The sequence below is a fragment of the Mustela erminea genome, chromosome 3 (genome assembly GCF_009829155.1).
Source record: "Mustela erminea isolate mMusErm1 chromosome 3, mMusErm1.Pri, whole genome shotgun sequence".
Lineage (NCBI taxonomy): Eukaryota > Metazoa > Chordata > Mammalia > Carnivora > Mustelidae > Mustela > Mustela erminea.
In genome coordinates, this window is record NC_045616.1 from 87,551,132 (window position 1) to 87,566,645 (window position 15,514).

Sequence of the window (15,514 nt, forward strand, 5' to 3'; positions counted from 1 at the left end):
TTGTTTTTTAAGACCTCTACAACAACACCCCCCCTCCACCCTGTCCCCACCTCCCAAGTGAGGAGGACAAAGGCCAAGAGGCTGCAGGCTGCAATGAAGATGGCCAAATCATCCCAATGGTGACTTTCTCAGGCAAGCAGTATTGGCATACACCAGGCCCAGTTGAGAGGTTGGATCTTGGAACCTTCTCCTTCTCCTGGAAATTAAAAACCTACAGGAAGACTCAGACTCTCACCAGTTCGACCCAGGTAGGAACCAGAAAAGAGAGGGGCAGAACTGTCCATCTGGAGAATATAACATGAACAGGAAACATCACAAGCCATCCACACAGAACTCTGCCCCTCACAAACAAGACAAGTGAGGGCATCCAGGGAGGACTGCTGGGAGGTCTCTGGCCCTGGGGAAGATCATCCCCACCCAGACCCTTTCCACAAGATTTGAAACCACCCTGGTTCACTATTTTCTTCTCTCTCCTCTCTCGTTGCCTCCAATGAGGAATATTTAGGTTTCTCAGTGTTACTCAACCAATTAGTTTTGCCTCAGCTATCAAATTTCTTAAGGCTCTAGCACCTTGAGGGAAGAGAGAAGACCTGCACCCTCCTTACCAATCAGTCTGGGACCCTGGATACTGCTCCCCTGGATTCTGGTTAGGATATGTCTACCCGATGTTTACGAAGCCCTACCCTGAGCAGGGCATCAGGCTAAACAGCTAAGGTACATTAGCTCATTTAATCCTGGCCTCAGTGTCAGCAGTTATGTCATCCCTACTTGTCAGATGAGGAAACTTACATGAGACGGGCACCAAAGCTGTTCTTCCTAGAGAAGCTTCGTAAATACAAATCTACCCTGGGATTCACTGGCATAGCTTCCTCTAGTGAATCCTCAGAACCCATAAGGCTCTGCCCAAGCCCCTTCCTCAGCACCGCCTGGCTTCTCTAATCAGCCCTACCCCTCTGCAAACCCTGGGCCCCGCTGACCACCATCACCCAACACTGGGGGTTCCCCTTAGATTCCCTAAAACTACCGTTCAAGTTTCTGGGGCTGTGTATACTGTTCCCTGCGGCCAGGAGGGTCTTATAGCTTATCTCAGGAACTCCTCATGGAAGACCAAGGGCATGTGTCACCTCCCACTTCTTTGACTTCCATTTCCAACTTCAGTTTGGCCCATATTGACAGGGCTACCACTGGCCTTTATACAAAGTAAAAAAAAAAAAAAAAGTAACCTCTTTGGACAAAGGTAGATACACCCTTTTTTAAATTCATTTTTTTATAATCTCTACACCCAACTTGGGGCTTGAACTTGCAACTGGGCAATCCAGAGTCACATGCTCTTTCCACTGAGCCCCTAGCTGTCCCATAGAGGTACACCCTTTGGATAGTAGATCACAGACTGTCTCTCAGTGCCCCTACTCTCTTTACCAGGTGCCTTCTTGCAGTGGAAGCGCAGAACAACTGTACTCTGTGGCCTGGCTTTGGGGGCCCTCATCTGTCCCTTCTTGTGGCCACAAGTGCACAGATGTAGGTTTTTTTTTTTTTTTTTAATTTTTTATTAACATATAATGTATCATTAGCCCCAGGTGTACAGGTCTGTGAATCACCAGGTTTACACACTTCACAGCACTCACCATAGCACATACCCTCGCCAATGTCCATAACCCAACCACCCTCTCCCTAGCTGCTACCCCTAGCAACCCTCAGTTTGTTTTGTGAGGTTAAGACAGATGTAGTTTTTATTTGCTCCTTTGTCTCCTTGTCACCTCACTACCACCACCCATGAAAACTCTGAGTGAAAGGGAGGATCTCCTATCTGCCCTGCACCTAAAGCCTGGGCACTAAGTTGGTACCAGTAGTAACCATGGTCACCCACATCTTTCCGAGCATCTCTGATGTGTGGCACCGCACTAATTGCTTTCTGGGCATATGCTTATTCAATCCTCAGGCTCAGACACCCACTTAAGGTTACAAAGTAGCAAAAGTTGGATTTAAAACCATGCCTGTCTGTGGGATCTGCCTTTTCCAGGACTGTCATTTATCAACTAATGATGGCCATTGATTAAACATCCAATGACTGGGAAGTGGGTGCACAGGGAGGGGGTATAGGAGATAGGGTCTCCAATAAAGATGGCCAATCCAGAGCCTGGTCTAATGTCTATCCCTCTTTGGGCTCTACTTCCCTCACTTGTATCAAAGAAGATGGGAGCAAGGGCATCTGGAGCCCTATCTCAGGGCAGGGTACAGGATGATCTTCAGTGGGGTCACACTGCATTGTGACCTCAACCAAAATTCCAGGCAGGACTGGGGGTGCAGATATGGGCAGGGAAAGAAAGAGGTTTAACTGCTCAGACATAGGCCCAGGGTTTTGGGGTCTCAGCCATCATGTACTGATTATTGGCCCTTAGGTCCTGCCACAATGACCACTGAAGGAACAAGAAAGGCGTGCAACTAAAAAGAAATTTGAGAAAAGCCAGGTCTATCTCTTAGGGAGCCAAGGCCCACTCATCCCTGAGAAGCCAGTTTGGTGACCCCAGCTGGGATCTCAGCTGTAAAAATGCAAGAAGGGAGGAGTGCATTGTGGGGGGTGGCAGGAACTCCAGTCACAGAACAAAATAACTCTGGGGTTAAGTTGATAGGGAGCAGAGACCAGGCCAACACACATACTCACACTCTGTACTTTCCCTTGCCACAGACTTGCAGACATGCTACGCACATGCCAGACAACCAGACATAGGCCCATTCTCTGCCAGCCACAGGGAAGTCAGCCTGTGTGTGGAGGGAAGAAAGAGAGTAGAGACAGTGTGGGGAACACCAGGCCTCTGAGAGTAGTCCTTGACTTCCCTAGGCACATTCGTGGTTCAACTGTCTGTACTATGGGAGTGTGACTGTGAGCTCCTGGAGGCCAAAGCTATGGCTCCAGGCACCCTCCCCACCCCATCAGGAAGAGGGAGGGACCAGAGGGTAACTGAATGGGGCCTTGTTGGAGGGGGAGGGCAGAGAGTCCTAAACTTGGAGGCCTTACATGGAGCCCAAATGAAGGGGTACCCTCAGCATCCAGAAGCTAGCCTGCCCTGAAAATGCTCTACCCACGCCTTGCAGGCGAGGGTGGGGTGGTCTGGGGAAGCCCAGCAGAGGTGGAGGGGTGGGGTTCACAGACCTGGCCCTGAAAGCAAAGCAGGGTCAGAAATGCCCCTTACACTGGGACTTTTGAAAACAGGACCTAGTCTAAAACCAGAGGACCCCACCCATCAGCTTCTACTCTGCCTTGCCTTCAAACTCCAGAGAATGGGGTGCTCAGGTAGTGCCTGGGGGTGGGCCTGGGATGAACTCCTCTTTGAACTGGCGGGACTGGTTCTGTGTCTAGCCGCCTGGGCAGTCACGGGTTGCCTGCCATGCCTGGGAGGAGGGAGGCCTCAAGAAGGGGCCCCTTGTAAATCGTTAACTCCCAGAGCCACAGCCACTGCTGCCCGGTCCCCTCAGTCGTGACTCTGGTTCTCAGAGCACCTACGCACGGCCAGAAGTCAGAGGTGAGAGGTCAGAGCCAGAGGTCCCAGCACCTGGGCAAGACCCTCCCTCAGCTATCGGAGGGAGGTGTGGGGGGTGTCAAGGAGGGTGTCTAAGGGGAGGCCCTTCTCTCAAAGTTCAGCGCTGCTCACCATTGTTTGCCCTCCAGCCTTCCTGGGCAGCCCTGACCTTTGCCTCTTAGGGAAGAGAGTCAGGAGCTCTGGGTGGGCCTCCTGGGGCAGCCCCTGGGCAAATCCCAACCTCACCAGACCCTTATTCTCCTCTGGGAGGTAATTATGCTAGTCCCACCCACTCCACCTCAAGGAGTGTCCCCAGGACTAGATAATGAATAGGCTGAGGAAAAAAACTAAATATTGTTCAAAACTGGGATAGGACCCTTAGCACTGTTCCAATCCTGCTTCCTGGTGCTGGTGCCCCCCAAGGGAAATAAATGCTGTCTTTCTGGAGGCGTTGTGCTTGGACATCTCTTCACATTGCCATTTTGCAAATAAGGAAACTGAGGCTGTGAGAGGGGACTTACCCAAACTGTGGCGGCTGTACAGGAACAGGGCCAGGATTTGAACCAGCTTTGTGCTCTCAGGCTGAACCCTTGAAGGGTTCTGTCTCCTCAAATTCCTAAGCTACAGGAGAAGAGACAACCTTAAGGCAGAATGGGCGGGACAATCCTCCCCAGAGAAACAATGGTGTGTGTGTGTGTGTATGTGTGTGTGTGTGCACGCACACGCGTGTGAGCGCACGATGCACCCTATCACCTTTCCCTGAGCCCCTCCTACAGCTGTCCCTCAGGCCACAATACGCCCCCCCCCCCCTGCCCCCGCCACCAGGTGCTTCCACAGGGGAGACTTAGCTGTTTGTTATATAGCCCACCCCCTGCAAGAATTCTCCTGCCTCAGACAGGCTAATGAGGGAGGCTACCACCCTTTTTGCTAGGGAGGCATCTCTGAAGCCTAGGAGATGGAGACCAAAAAAAAAGAAAAAAAAAATCAACTTTTAATCGAGATTGCAGATTCAGAAAAGATTCATAAGTGAAATGATTCCCCAAGGAAATATAAAAAGTTACTTACGGCACGGCTAAATTGGGCATGCTTCAATCAGGGGCTGTTGAGAAATCATTAAGATATACAAGACTTTTTAAAGACATATATGAGCTCCATTAGGAGGGCTGGCCATTGCTCCAGTTAGAGTGTATTGGGCCCTGAGCTAACTTGGCCTCCTGTGTCACTTCCTCCCACTTGAACCCATGGCTGGGGAAGGAAAGGAAAGTGGGGAGAAATCCCACCTGCCAGGCCCCAGGGGCCACTGCCAGAGGTTACCAGTACCCCCAGGGGCTCAGAAACTCTAGCAAGGGAGAATAGAGCAGAAAGGATTCTGGTTAGCTAGAACTTTTTGTAGCGTTATGGGGTATGGTAGGGCTAGAACTACCTACTTCTTTTGAAAAACTAAAAAGGGGACTCCCCCTTTCTATCTCCTGAGCGCTTTTCTATTCCCTGGGTCAGCCTGAGGAAGCAGACACGCTGCTTAGAGCAGAATGCCCTCTCAGACTTGTGTCCTAGGGCTCTCTGCCTTGAGGAAGGGGACAAGTCATTCTGTTTGGTCCCTCACTCCACGGAACACTGGGGGAGTAAACCGCCCTGGGAGTTTTCAAGGATAATCATTAGCTTTTGAGAGGACATTTTCCCCTCCCCATTGTATCCACCTCCATTTCTCCAGTGGAAGGCTTATCTGAAGTCTAACCCTCCTCTCTTATAGCCTGTGGGGAGCTTTGTGCCCCTTGCCCCTTGCTTTCCTAGTCCTGGGACTTCCAGGGTGAGGCTAGGACACCAGTGAAAAATGGTCTCTGCTGAACACTGGTCACCCTTCCCCTTCTGTGCATTCCTAAGGGGCCAGGATTCCTGGGGCTTGAGACAGGGTTAGGCTTTACTCATCTTCATGCTCTGTCAAGGGCCTGGTCCCTAGCTGGTGATAAGTGTTTTTTGAAGAGGAGGGAGGGCATCACAATTCAGCTGGGACAATCTGTCCCAAGGGGTTGGGTGTGAGGAAGAAAGGAGACAGGCAACAGACTGGTCAGGACATAAGTGGGTTCAAGTGGACCCTTCTTAGGCCCATCCACCTGTGTAGGCCCGTCCTCCATCAAACCATCAAGAAAGGCAAGAAACCCGAGCTGGATGGTGGTAGCCACACTGCCTTGTGGGTGACCCGAATCCGATCCTGGCCAGGCCGAGGCGCTATTTTAAACCCCAGCCCCAAGCTGCCACCTCAGCCCGCCTGGCTCATCTCTGGTTACAAAGGCACTGCCCTCCTCCCAGTCACTTCCTCCTCCCCACTCTGGGAGCCCCCCTAGGCTGGTGTTGAGCTCAGTGCACCTTGGGGAACCTTGCTCTCTGGGGGCTTTGGATTGTCAACTGGCACCAGTGCCTCTCTTCATCCCCTCTGCCCTGCCCACTTAGGCACCCTCTTTTTTACCCACACAAGAACCCACTGACTTGTATTCTGAATGAAAATTTCCCCACAGACAAGGGTTCTCTTCCCAGAAAATACAGGCACATGCTGGCCAGAGAGCCCAAAATGCTGGGCTCTTATTCTGCTGGGCCCAGAGCACACAGTCCAAGATAGGGCAGAAGCTATATGAGGAAAGGAAGTAGGTTAGACATAAGTAGGGACTTCCCAGCAGTGAGACTGTGCACCAGAGAACTTTCCCTCACCTCAACGCCTGCCTGCCTGCTTGTGTAGGAAGATGACTCCAGAGGGAGTCCCTTCCCCAGTTAACTGGCTCTAGGGCCTGTGCGTTGGGAGACTCAAGCACCATTTATCCAGCCCACAGAGCCTTCCTCCCTCCCTTTCCTGGAGGGGCCAGCTCGGCATTCAGGTGGACCAGCTGTCAGCTGGCTGGGCCCACTGGACTTCTGCACACAATCCTCCTACTCCAGGCAGTGGCCCCCACTGGCTCTGAGCTCTGTCAGCCCCACCCCCAGCCCATCATCAGCCTACGAGACAGCAAAGACATTGCCAGGACACCAAGGGAAGGGAGGAGGCTGATCATCCATACTGGCTCCCCCCATCTCAAACTGGCTGGACAGAAGGCTGCCCAGGCAGCCCGAAGACCCCCCATGACCGCCTTTGCTCCCCCGCTCCCATGCTGTGTAGTCTCAGCAGTGAGGTATTGGCATGAAGCCTGGTGCAGCTGAGCAGTGACGCCAACAGCCCTGCCATCTCAGGCAAGCATGGCTCCCTCCAACCTGGCAGTTAGGGCCATGGTGGGGGGTGGGGATGGGGGGGTGTGTCCCACCCTCCTGGGCCTGAGACAGCTGGGGACAAAGCCATTTGGAAGCCTCCCCTTCCACTATTGCAGAGGATCTCTGGCATCCCTGTGGGTCTTGGCCACCCCTTCCAATCTAGGGGGCTGGTCCTGAGGTCAGACCAGTGGTTCTCAACTAGGGCTGATTCTTCCTCCCAAGGGACCAATGGACAGTGTCTGGAGACATTGTTGGTTGTCACAACCATTGCTACTAGCATTAATGGGGTAGAGACCAGGGATGCTGCTAAACATCCTAAATGTACAGGACAAAGAATTAAATGGCCCAAAATGTCCATAGTGCTGAGGTTGAGAAACCCCCGGAAAGACTTTCCCCAACTAATCTGGGAATCTGGTAGGAGGCAGGAGTCATTTTACACACACACACACACACACACACACACACACACACACACGACCTCTTTCTCTCTCTTCGAGGCCAAGGCTTATCACCTCCCACCCCCACAGACCCACAGAGAGAGAAGGTACTTTTACCATTCTGGCTTTAAATGCCCCTTGCAGCCTAAGAAACAGTGGTAAGCCTCCTGCCTGTCCACCTACGTACCCACCACCCTTGCTCTGGGTTTGTTAGAAAAAGTGCCCATGATAGGGGGCCTGGAAAAACTCTTCACTTGCCCATGAAGGGGGACTCAGACATATCCCACCTACCAGGTAAGCTCCATAGGACCTTCTTCCCAAGAGGATTCTGCGACTGTGACAAAGCTCGGGACTGCCCTGTCCCTTCAGGCCTGTTCCCAGGGGTCTGGCCCAGTTTGAAGCTGGTTGGAATCTCCGGCCTCCTCCTCATCTCCCTGCTCCCTCCCATTTCTATTTAGGAGGCAGCCATGGTGGCTCAGCTCCTATCTCTGGTTTCCTAGGGAGCTCTGCTGAAGCAGCCCAGCCTCCGTGGGTCCATCTGTCAGGGAGGCTGTTCCGCCCCATCGATTGCTGTTCCCAGGGGGCTGCGCTGTTTGAGGGACCCAATGTGGCGGCCAGATAGGAGGGAACCACACCAACAAGAGGGAGTGGGGGCAGCTTGGCAGCAGGCAGAGCTGAGGGGGGCTGACACTTCAGTAAGAAGGAACAAAGCTAGACAAGCATGTGAAATGCAGAGGGCCAGGGGCAGCAAGGCAGGAGGCTGGCTGGAATGACCTCTGAAGCCAGCTGGCACCCTCAAAACTCAGTTTTGCCTTTGGACACACTGAATTCCCACTTGCAAAGACAACAACAATAATAATAGCTGACTTTTATTGAGGAGGAACAGTGTGCCAGCACTGGATTGGAGGCACTGCACACCTTTGCTTTCATATCAGGCTCACAGCCGTCCAAAGCAGGTGCTGTTATGCTCTGACAGGAGAGGAAGAGGCCCAGAGAGGTTGAAGCACTTGTCAACAGCCACACAGAGGACCTGGAGCTAGACTTGGAGGCGGGTCAGCCAGGCCCGTGGCTGTGCCCCAGCCCCAGACAGACAGCCAGGCCTAGGGGGAGGAGGCGTGTCTGGCCAGGCCAGAGGCCCTGCCTGCCCTCCCCCTCCCGGCCCTCCCCGCGGAGCCGCCTCCTCCCCTGGGCTCTGTGACATCTGCCCTGCTTCCCGGCCCCAGACAGCTGCCCAGAGCCACGTCAGCACTTCCACCGGGGAGCCTGGAAACTGGCTCAGCCCCTGGGCGATGAGGGACTGTTGAGTCCCCAACAGGGTGGCTCTAAGAGAGGGTAACCCACTCAGCCGAGCAACTGCTAGGTCCATGTGACCTTGGGCAGGGTTTCTCTGACCCTTACTTTCTCCTGCTTGAAAAGCAGCTTTGGGAAAGGATTCATAAAAAGATACAGTAATGTCCTGGATGGACAGGGAGCAACCATTACCCCACAGCCCGAGTTCTGGGGTCTACCTACTAAGGAGTCTATAACCCCCACAGTGTCCCCTCGGAGCCTGCGGTCATTTAGCCGGTCTCTGGGGGGTGGTGAAAGGGAGGGTGGGGAGGTGTCTGTGCCTGGGCAGCGCTGGCGGGCTGGCTGGGGCCAGAGATAACCGGCGCCTCCCGGAAAATCATTAGCATCTGTTTGGGCCCCTGCAAAGTTGGCCCACTGGCGCCTCCGCCCCGCAGGAAACGGCAGCGCCCCCACCCGGGAGCACTGACTGGGTCCCCCTCCTCCTTTCCCTCGGGCTCAGCTCAAATTCTGGTGGTGACAACATCCACCCACCCGGGAAGTGGGGGGCCTGGGTGTTGGGCCACAGGTTCGGCAGCTGGGGGGCTTGGACCGCCCCGTCGGGGGCATCCTGGCAAGGTGTGGGCGGTCCAGTCCGCGCTCCAGGCAATCCAGGCCGGCTCTTGGTGGCGCCCGTGCTGGCGGCAGCCCAGGGAGTGTGTGGAAATGACACCGCCAGGGCGGCGGAGATCCCCCCTCCTGACATTGGCTGGAAAGTGGAGCAGCTCGTCAGGGACAATCAATGGCGATCGATCGCCAAGCGGCGCTGGCGGACGGTGTGGGGGAGGTGCGGCGTGGCCAGCGGAGGTGGGGGCATCTGCACCGAGGTCAAACAACACACAGACCTTCTAAGGGGAACAGCGGCACAGAGGGGGGTCACACAGACACACAATTTGCACAGGGAAATATCGCTAAGGGCCACTGCCACCACAGAGGCACACTCACTACACGGGAGTTACACCACACAACAGTTTGTGCCACAAGTCTCGACACAACGGGGTCAAACAAATGGTTCGTATGGACACACACAATAGTGTCACAGATACGCATAACCACAGAGTCAGTCACACCATCTTACCACCAGTTCACCCTGACACAACAGGCCCTCCCACCACCACAACCTACGACCCTACACTAGACACCCACAGTATCACTAGGACACAAAATGAGTCATACATTCCACTTGCTGGTCTCAAACCAGGCAACAGGAGGGAGTTAAATATTCTGGCTGTACAACAAAGTCACACAACAAAAAAAGTCACAGCCAAATTGTATGTCTTCACCACCACCTCAAAGAACGTTGTCAAACTGGGTGTCATACTATGCAACAACCCATCCTGGCAACACAACAGAATCAAGAGCCCAAGCACATAACAAGGCCACATAGCACCACAAGTGGCAACTCAGCAAGTAAGACACAGCTGCAGGTCCAGCACATCCCCATAGGTGAATATAATGTGTCACAATAAGCAAATACTACGTGGCAGGCAAAATAGCATTCACTTACAGGGTTCTGACAGAATTAAGGGAGCTACTGCCACGTGAGCACATAGCACAGGGCCAGGCATCCTGTGAGTGCTCAAAACAAAGAGGGTCTTGGGATCATTAATAGCCACTAGTATGTCCTATACCCAGGGAACATAAAATGCCTGTAACTACTTAATAGTATCTCTCTCCGGATAGCTCCATTCCTCTCCAGGAACCTGATTCATTCCAGTAACCAAACTTGTTCTGCCATTACACGTACCTGGGAAACACCACTCAAGTGTCACAAACACAACTACCACTGTTACATTCAGTCATAACAGTGGCCACACATTATCATTTCCCTACTACAGGGGTATGCCTGCTACATACTCTGGGGCTTTGGCAGGGAAACCACCACCAATCTCTTACCAGGTGCAACTCAACCAGTATATAGCTACTTGCCCCATTTCCTGTCACTCTCACAAATTTTAGAACACAAAGAACTCCCCTGCCCTCCACCGAGCAGTGATCCACTCAGTTACACAGGGTCCCAGACCTCTTACATAAGCTCCTTAAGGACCATCCTTAATCAATCCCTTTCTCCATTCCTCCATTTCCCCATACAGAAACTGAGACATCAGTTCCAGAGTCCTCAGAAAAGCCCTCTCTATTCCAAATCCAAAGCAGGAAACAGGGCTGGCCACTGATCTCAGCAATTTCAACCCCCATTCCCAGCAGTGCATGTGTGTGGGAGCAGGGCCAAGATCTGTCATTCCTTCAACACACCCTTATAGGCCACTCCTGTGGTTCCAGTACAGGGCCAGCTGGGCTGTAGCCCTCACTTCCTCCAGTGAAAGCCTGGGCCCTCCCAGGGGCTTTCAAGAATCCCTTGCAGCCAGGGAGCTCCCCCTAAAGGTTCTACCCAGAAAGACTCCCAACATTCCCTCCGGAGTTTTTCCTAGCTGTGTGACCTTGGCTAATTCCCCAACCTCTCTGTGCTAGGATCCCAAGTTCTGTCTGCAGACTTCAATAACCCTGTGACCCCCAAATCCCATGTGTGTACAAGCACATATACATGCATATATGCTCTTGTGTGTTTGTGTGCACATACTCTTTAGGAAGACAGTTTAGGACTACTAGGTAGCCTGACCTAGGAGGTGGGAAAGCACAGATCCTGGGATATGTGCAATGCTACAAGCACCCCTCACCCTCATCCTTCAGGTAGGGCTATGAAACAGCTAGCAGAGATCTGGCCTCCTTCCACAGGACTTCCCACTCCCAGGTGGCTGGAGGGAACACCTCCCACCACCTCTCTAGGCTTTTATTCACCAGAAGGGGTAGCTGGACTCCCTTTTTGACCCCCAAGAGAAATAGAGAAATAGACAAATCCTGGGTAGGGACACACAGGCTGGCCAGGAATGTCCATCCAAACATTTACCCATTCTGCTTACTAGTATACTTTTGAAGGCCCTGCTATGTGGTGTGTGACTTGTGGGCCCTAAAAGGGCCCATACAGTCCACCCCAAGTCCCTGGGTATAGAGGGAGAAACCTCTGGCTTGTACAGGAATCTAGGAAAGATGTCCCATTGTCCATCCATACCCCTCCCTGAGAACCCATAAGGACCCCTTCAACTTGATAAGGCCATTTTCCACCAAGCATTGCCTAAGGGCCAGGCTGGAAGCCAACTGCCCATTTTCTAGATGAGAAAATGAAGATAAGGAGAGAAAAATTAGTTGCCCAAGAATATACAACTGAAAAGTCACAGCCTATGGTTCAAACACAGGTATGACTCCCGTTTCTCAAAGGCTACACAACTTAGGCTCACACCCATATGCATAAACACTAAGGAATGTCCATGCTCACAATTCTCTCACAAGTTCATACACACATGGGCAGCCTCCTCCTGCACATATTCACACACACACAAGCAGACCTACACTCTCCCACGCCTAGGGCCTGTCAGCCACATTCTCCATGACTCCCTCCCTTCTAAAAGGGACAGGGGCAGGCTGGGAGTCCATATTCCCAGGTTTCCACCCTGACCCTGAGCCCCCGCCTTCCCCACTCAGAGCACACATTCCTCCTGCTGCAGCCAGATAACCAGCCCCAGGGGGAGGCCTGGGGGGAGAGCAAGGCATTCTGGGGGCCAGGCCCTACTCTGGGTTGCCTAAGTCCAACTCTATTGCCTAGGTCTGGCCTGGCAGGAAATCAGCTTTCCGTGCAGGTACCCCCTCCCCCCGGCCCCGCCCCACCCTGGCCAGGATAGACCCAAGGCTTCCGCCCTTATTCTGGGGATTTTCTTAGGCCCAGAGATTCTCTCTCCAGAAAGGGCCCTCGGGGGTCTCCTAATTCCTCCTCTGAATGCAAAATTCCTTACATAGTTAGGAACTAGAACAGGACCTGAGGAGCCATAAAGACTCCTCTCTCTTCCCCAACTCTTACAATGGGTCTCTCAGTAGGTGAAAACCTGGGTTCCAGGGACCAACAACCCCTAGGCAGTTTCCCCATCTGGGGATAGTGGTGGTTAATTCTCCCAACTCTGCCTGGGGTACAGCCACTTGGAGGTTCAGCAATTCTGGAGATATTTGCATATTCAGATGGCCAAGCCTGGAATTTCAGAGAATTCCCCAAGAAGAGGCAGCTGGCTTCCGGGCAGTGGCCCTGGAGGCTTACAGCTGTTGGAATCAAAGACTGGGGAGCCTGGAGCCCCAAAACTCAAGAGAAATTAAAAAGGTCAAGGGAAGACAAGAGCCCTATCACCAGTCCCCAGTTTTGTTCCCCTGTCTCCAGGCCTCCATCCCTCAGGGTATGAAAAACTCTGTCCTAGTTGCCCAGATAAGTGGGCAGGCAAATGAGCCTGGACTGCCTGGCCAGACTGACGGGGACTACCTGCCTCTGGGGAAAGGCAACAGTGGGCACCAGGCAGAGAGGTGCCAAAAAATATGAGATCTCCTTATTCATATGAAGTGACTGACAAACCTTGACCCCATGCAACCCGTAGCCAGGTGGGCAAAGACTATTGCTAAGACCCTACTAACCTATCCACAACCCAGGGATATGGCTATTATACCAATGGGAAGGAAAGAGGGTAGCTGGTAGATTGACACTTCTGGCAGGCACTGGGCCCTGTTCCCTCACTGTGATTAAGGCTATGATGGAGCTTGACTGAGCTAGGCACTGGCCCATCCAGTTATGCATAAACTGTGAACAAAGCCAAGCCCAAAGAGGCCTCCCCATCCCAACAAAAGCCCCTCTCAGGTTCTGCGCAAGCAGATTTACTGACCACCCACCTCTCTGTTGTTACAGCCATGGGTCACCACTGCCCTCTGCTGGCCACTCAGGCACTAGCATCCACTCAAACACCAGCTCCCTCCTTACCAAAGCAAATGCATCTTAGTCACCTCCTCCATCTGTGGGCACAGAAATTTAAACCCATCCAACTGTCACCTAAAGTTAGAGGGTGGCAGGTGGGCAGAATAAACAGGGACAGTGTGTCAGAAAGGAATCCTGCCCACCTCCACAAAATCTACATCCTAAACTTCAAAAGAAGTGCCCTTTCTATCAACTAAGAGGTTGAACCCACACTCATGGAAACAGCACCTGCCCCAATACCTGTTACAGTGTACCAGAACTTCTCCTCACCCCTTCTCCAATGTCCTCTTCTTGTTTCCTCCAAAAGAGGACCAGGATGAGATGGCCTGGAGCCACACTTCCAGAAGAGCTCAATTTCTCTGGCAAGTCTGAGAAAGCCTTGGTTCCCTGTGTCACAGGGGAACAGGTGACTGGAAATTCTGGATGCCCTCTTTAACCAGGCTATGTCCTGGTAACTCTTAATGCAACACCCCGCCAGCAGCCACACCTTTCAAAGATGACAGCAAAACTGACTGGGAAACTGCCCAGAAGGACCTAACTAGTATTGCTCCTATTAGCTGGAGGAAGCGCCAGCCATCCCTGTAGTCAAGTAGATGACCTAGCTTTTGCCAACTACCTCAAGCATGGCATGTCTCTCTCAACCATGAGATGGTGTTGATTCTGAAGCTCAAATGTCAGATTGTATTTGGGAGCTGTTTCTAGATACCTCCAAGTAAGGGAGCCCAAGGAGGAGCTTTGAAGTGTCTAAAGTTAACTTTACTTCTGATGGAAAACTTAAAAGCTGAGAAAGCACAATGTGTGTGTGTGTGTGGGGGGGTAGATAGTTGATCCTACGGTCGGGAAAACTAAACCCTCCCTACTCACTCTCATTCACTAAAGGCCCTACAATTTAGATCTGGGGCATACCTTTTAAGAGCCAAGATTTTTAAGTATTTAGGAAGACATTAAAATAGGATTAACAAGTTGCTCAAAGCCAGGAGAGAGGTGCCTGGTAGCTATTTCGCCTAATATCCTTAGAAATTGGAAGAGGAGCAGAGCATATTCTAATCAATGCTGGCGCTGCTCTTCCCCTGAACAGCAGTCACTGGCAGCTTACTCCAGGCACCCAGGATCTCCAGCCCTGGAAATGGCCATTCTACCAGTAACAACTTACTCAGGAGGTTAAAAACAAATAAATCCACTCAATTAAAAACTATTAAGCAGCTCTCTTGGTGCTAAGATATTCACACAGTTCTACATGTGTTAAGAGGGAGATTATACTCTGCCTCTGATCAGATGCAGCTCTCTACAAATAATTCAAAGATGAAAAGTGATCACTTGTCAAAAAATGTTTTAATTCTGACTCAACCAGCCCAGGAGCAGTCACTGAGAAAGGACAAAGCTGGCTGGCAATCATGTTATACACTGAGCCACTGAGGCCCAAGGCTTTAAGATTTTAGACAGTCTAAACTTTGAGCTTTCCCACTGGTATCAACTAAGGTAAAAATACGGCACAATGAATATTAAACATGACAAAGTGATCCCACAGCTAGTCCCAGGAACTGGCCCATCCTAGGAATTGGCCATCCCAAGAACTGGCCTGGAAACATTCAGAGAAGCCTGAATATCAACTGTTTAGCAGCTGGAGCTTTTAAGCTTCTAAGGTAGGTTTCTGTGGGGCAGAGAACTGAAACCACTCTCATCTAAGTGCATGCACAACATAAGGTAAAATTAAATAGGAAAAAGGCTCCAGAAGCACCTCAAAGGAAATTTATTTCCTCTCCTTGGACATATATGAACATATACTTGGGAAGCTTATTACCTTCAGTTATTTTCTATTAAAAACCTGCTTTCTCCTGTATAACCTCATGCCCATCAAAATAGCCCATCACTTGAAATGAAGTGTTTCACAAAGAGAATCCAAAGGAGATGGGTCCTTAACGCTAGTGAAAATTTTCTGCAGGGTAATAAGGATGCTTATTCCTGAGTAGGAAGGAAGGAAAGATATGGTCATGATTCAGAAGACCCAGGAATTAAAGTTCTTCTATTAAAGCCATTAGATCTTAGGGAGTATCATACAGCAGACTGAGACAAAAGCCAGTTTCACCTTAATTGCAGACATGGGACAGTTTATAGGCACTCCAACTATAATATGGAAATAATTCATTTCTCTACCTAAG

At 51.6% G+C, this 15,514-nt stretch overlaps 1 protein-coding gene across 1 annotated transcript in view; it reads right to left on the reverse strand.

Annotated features, from left to right (window-relative positions):
- CXXC5 (CXXC finger protein 5) overlaps window positions 1-15,514 on the reverse strand; it is a 54,360-nt gene that overhangs the window by 37,826 nt on the left and 1,020 nt on the right. The window lies entirely within an intron of this gene.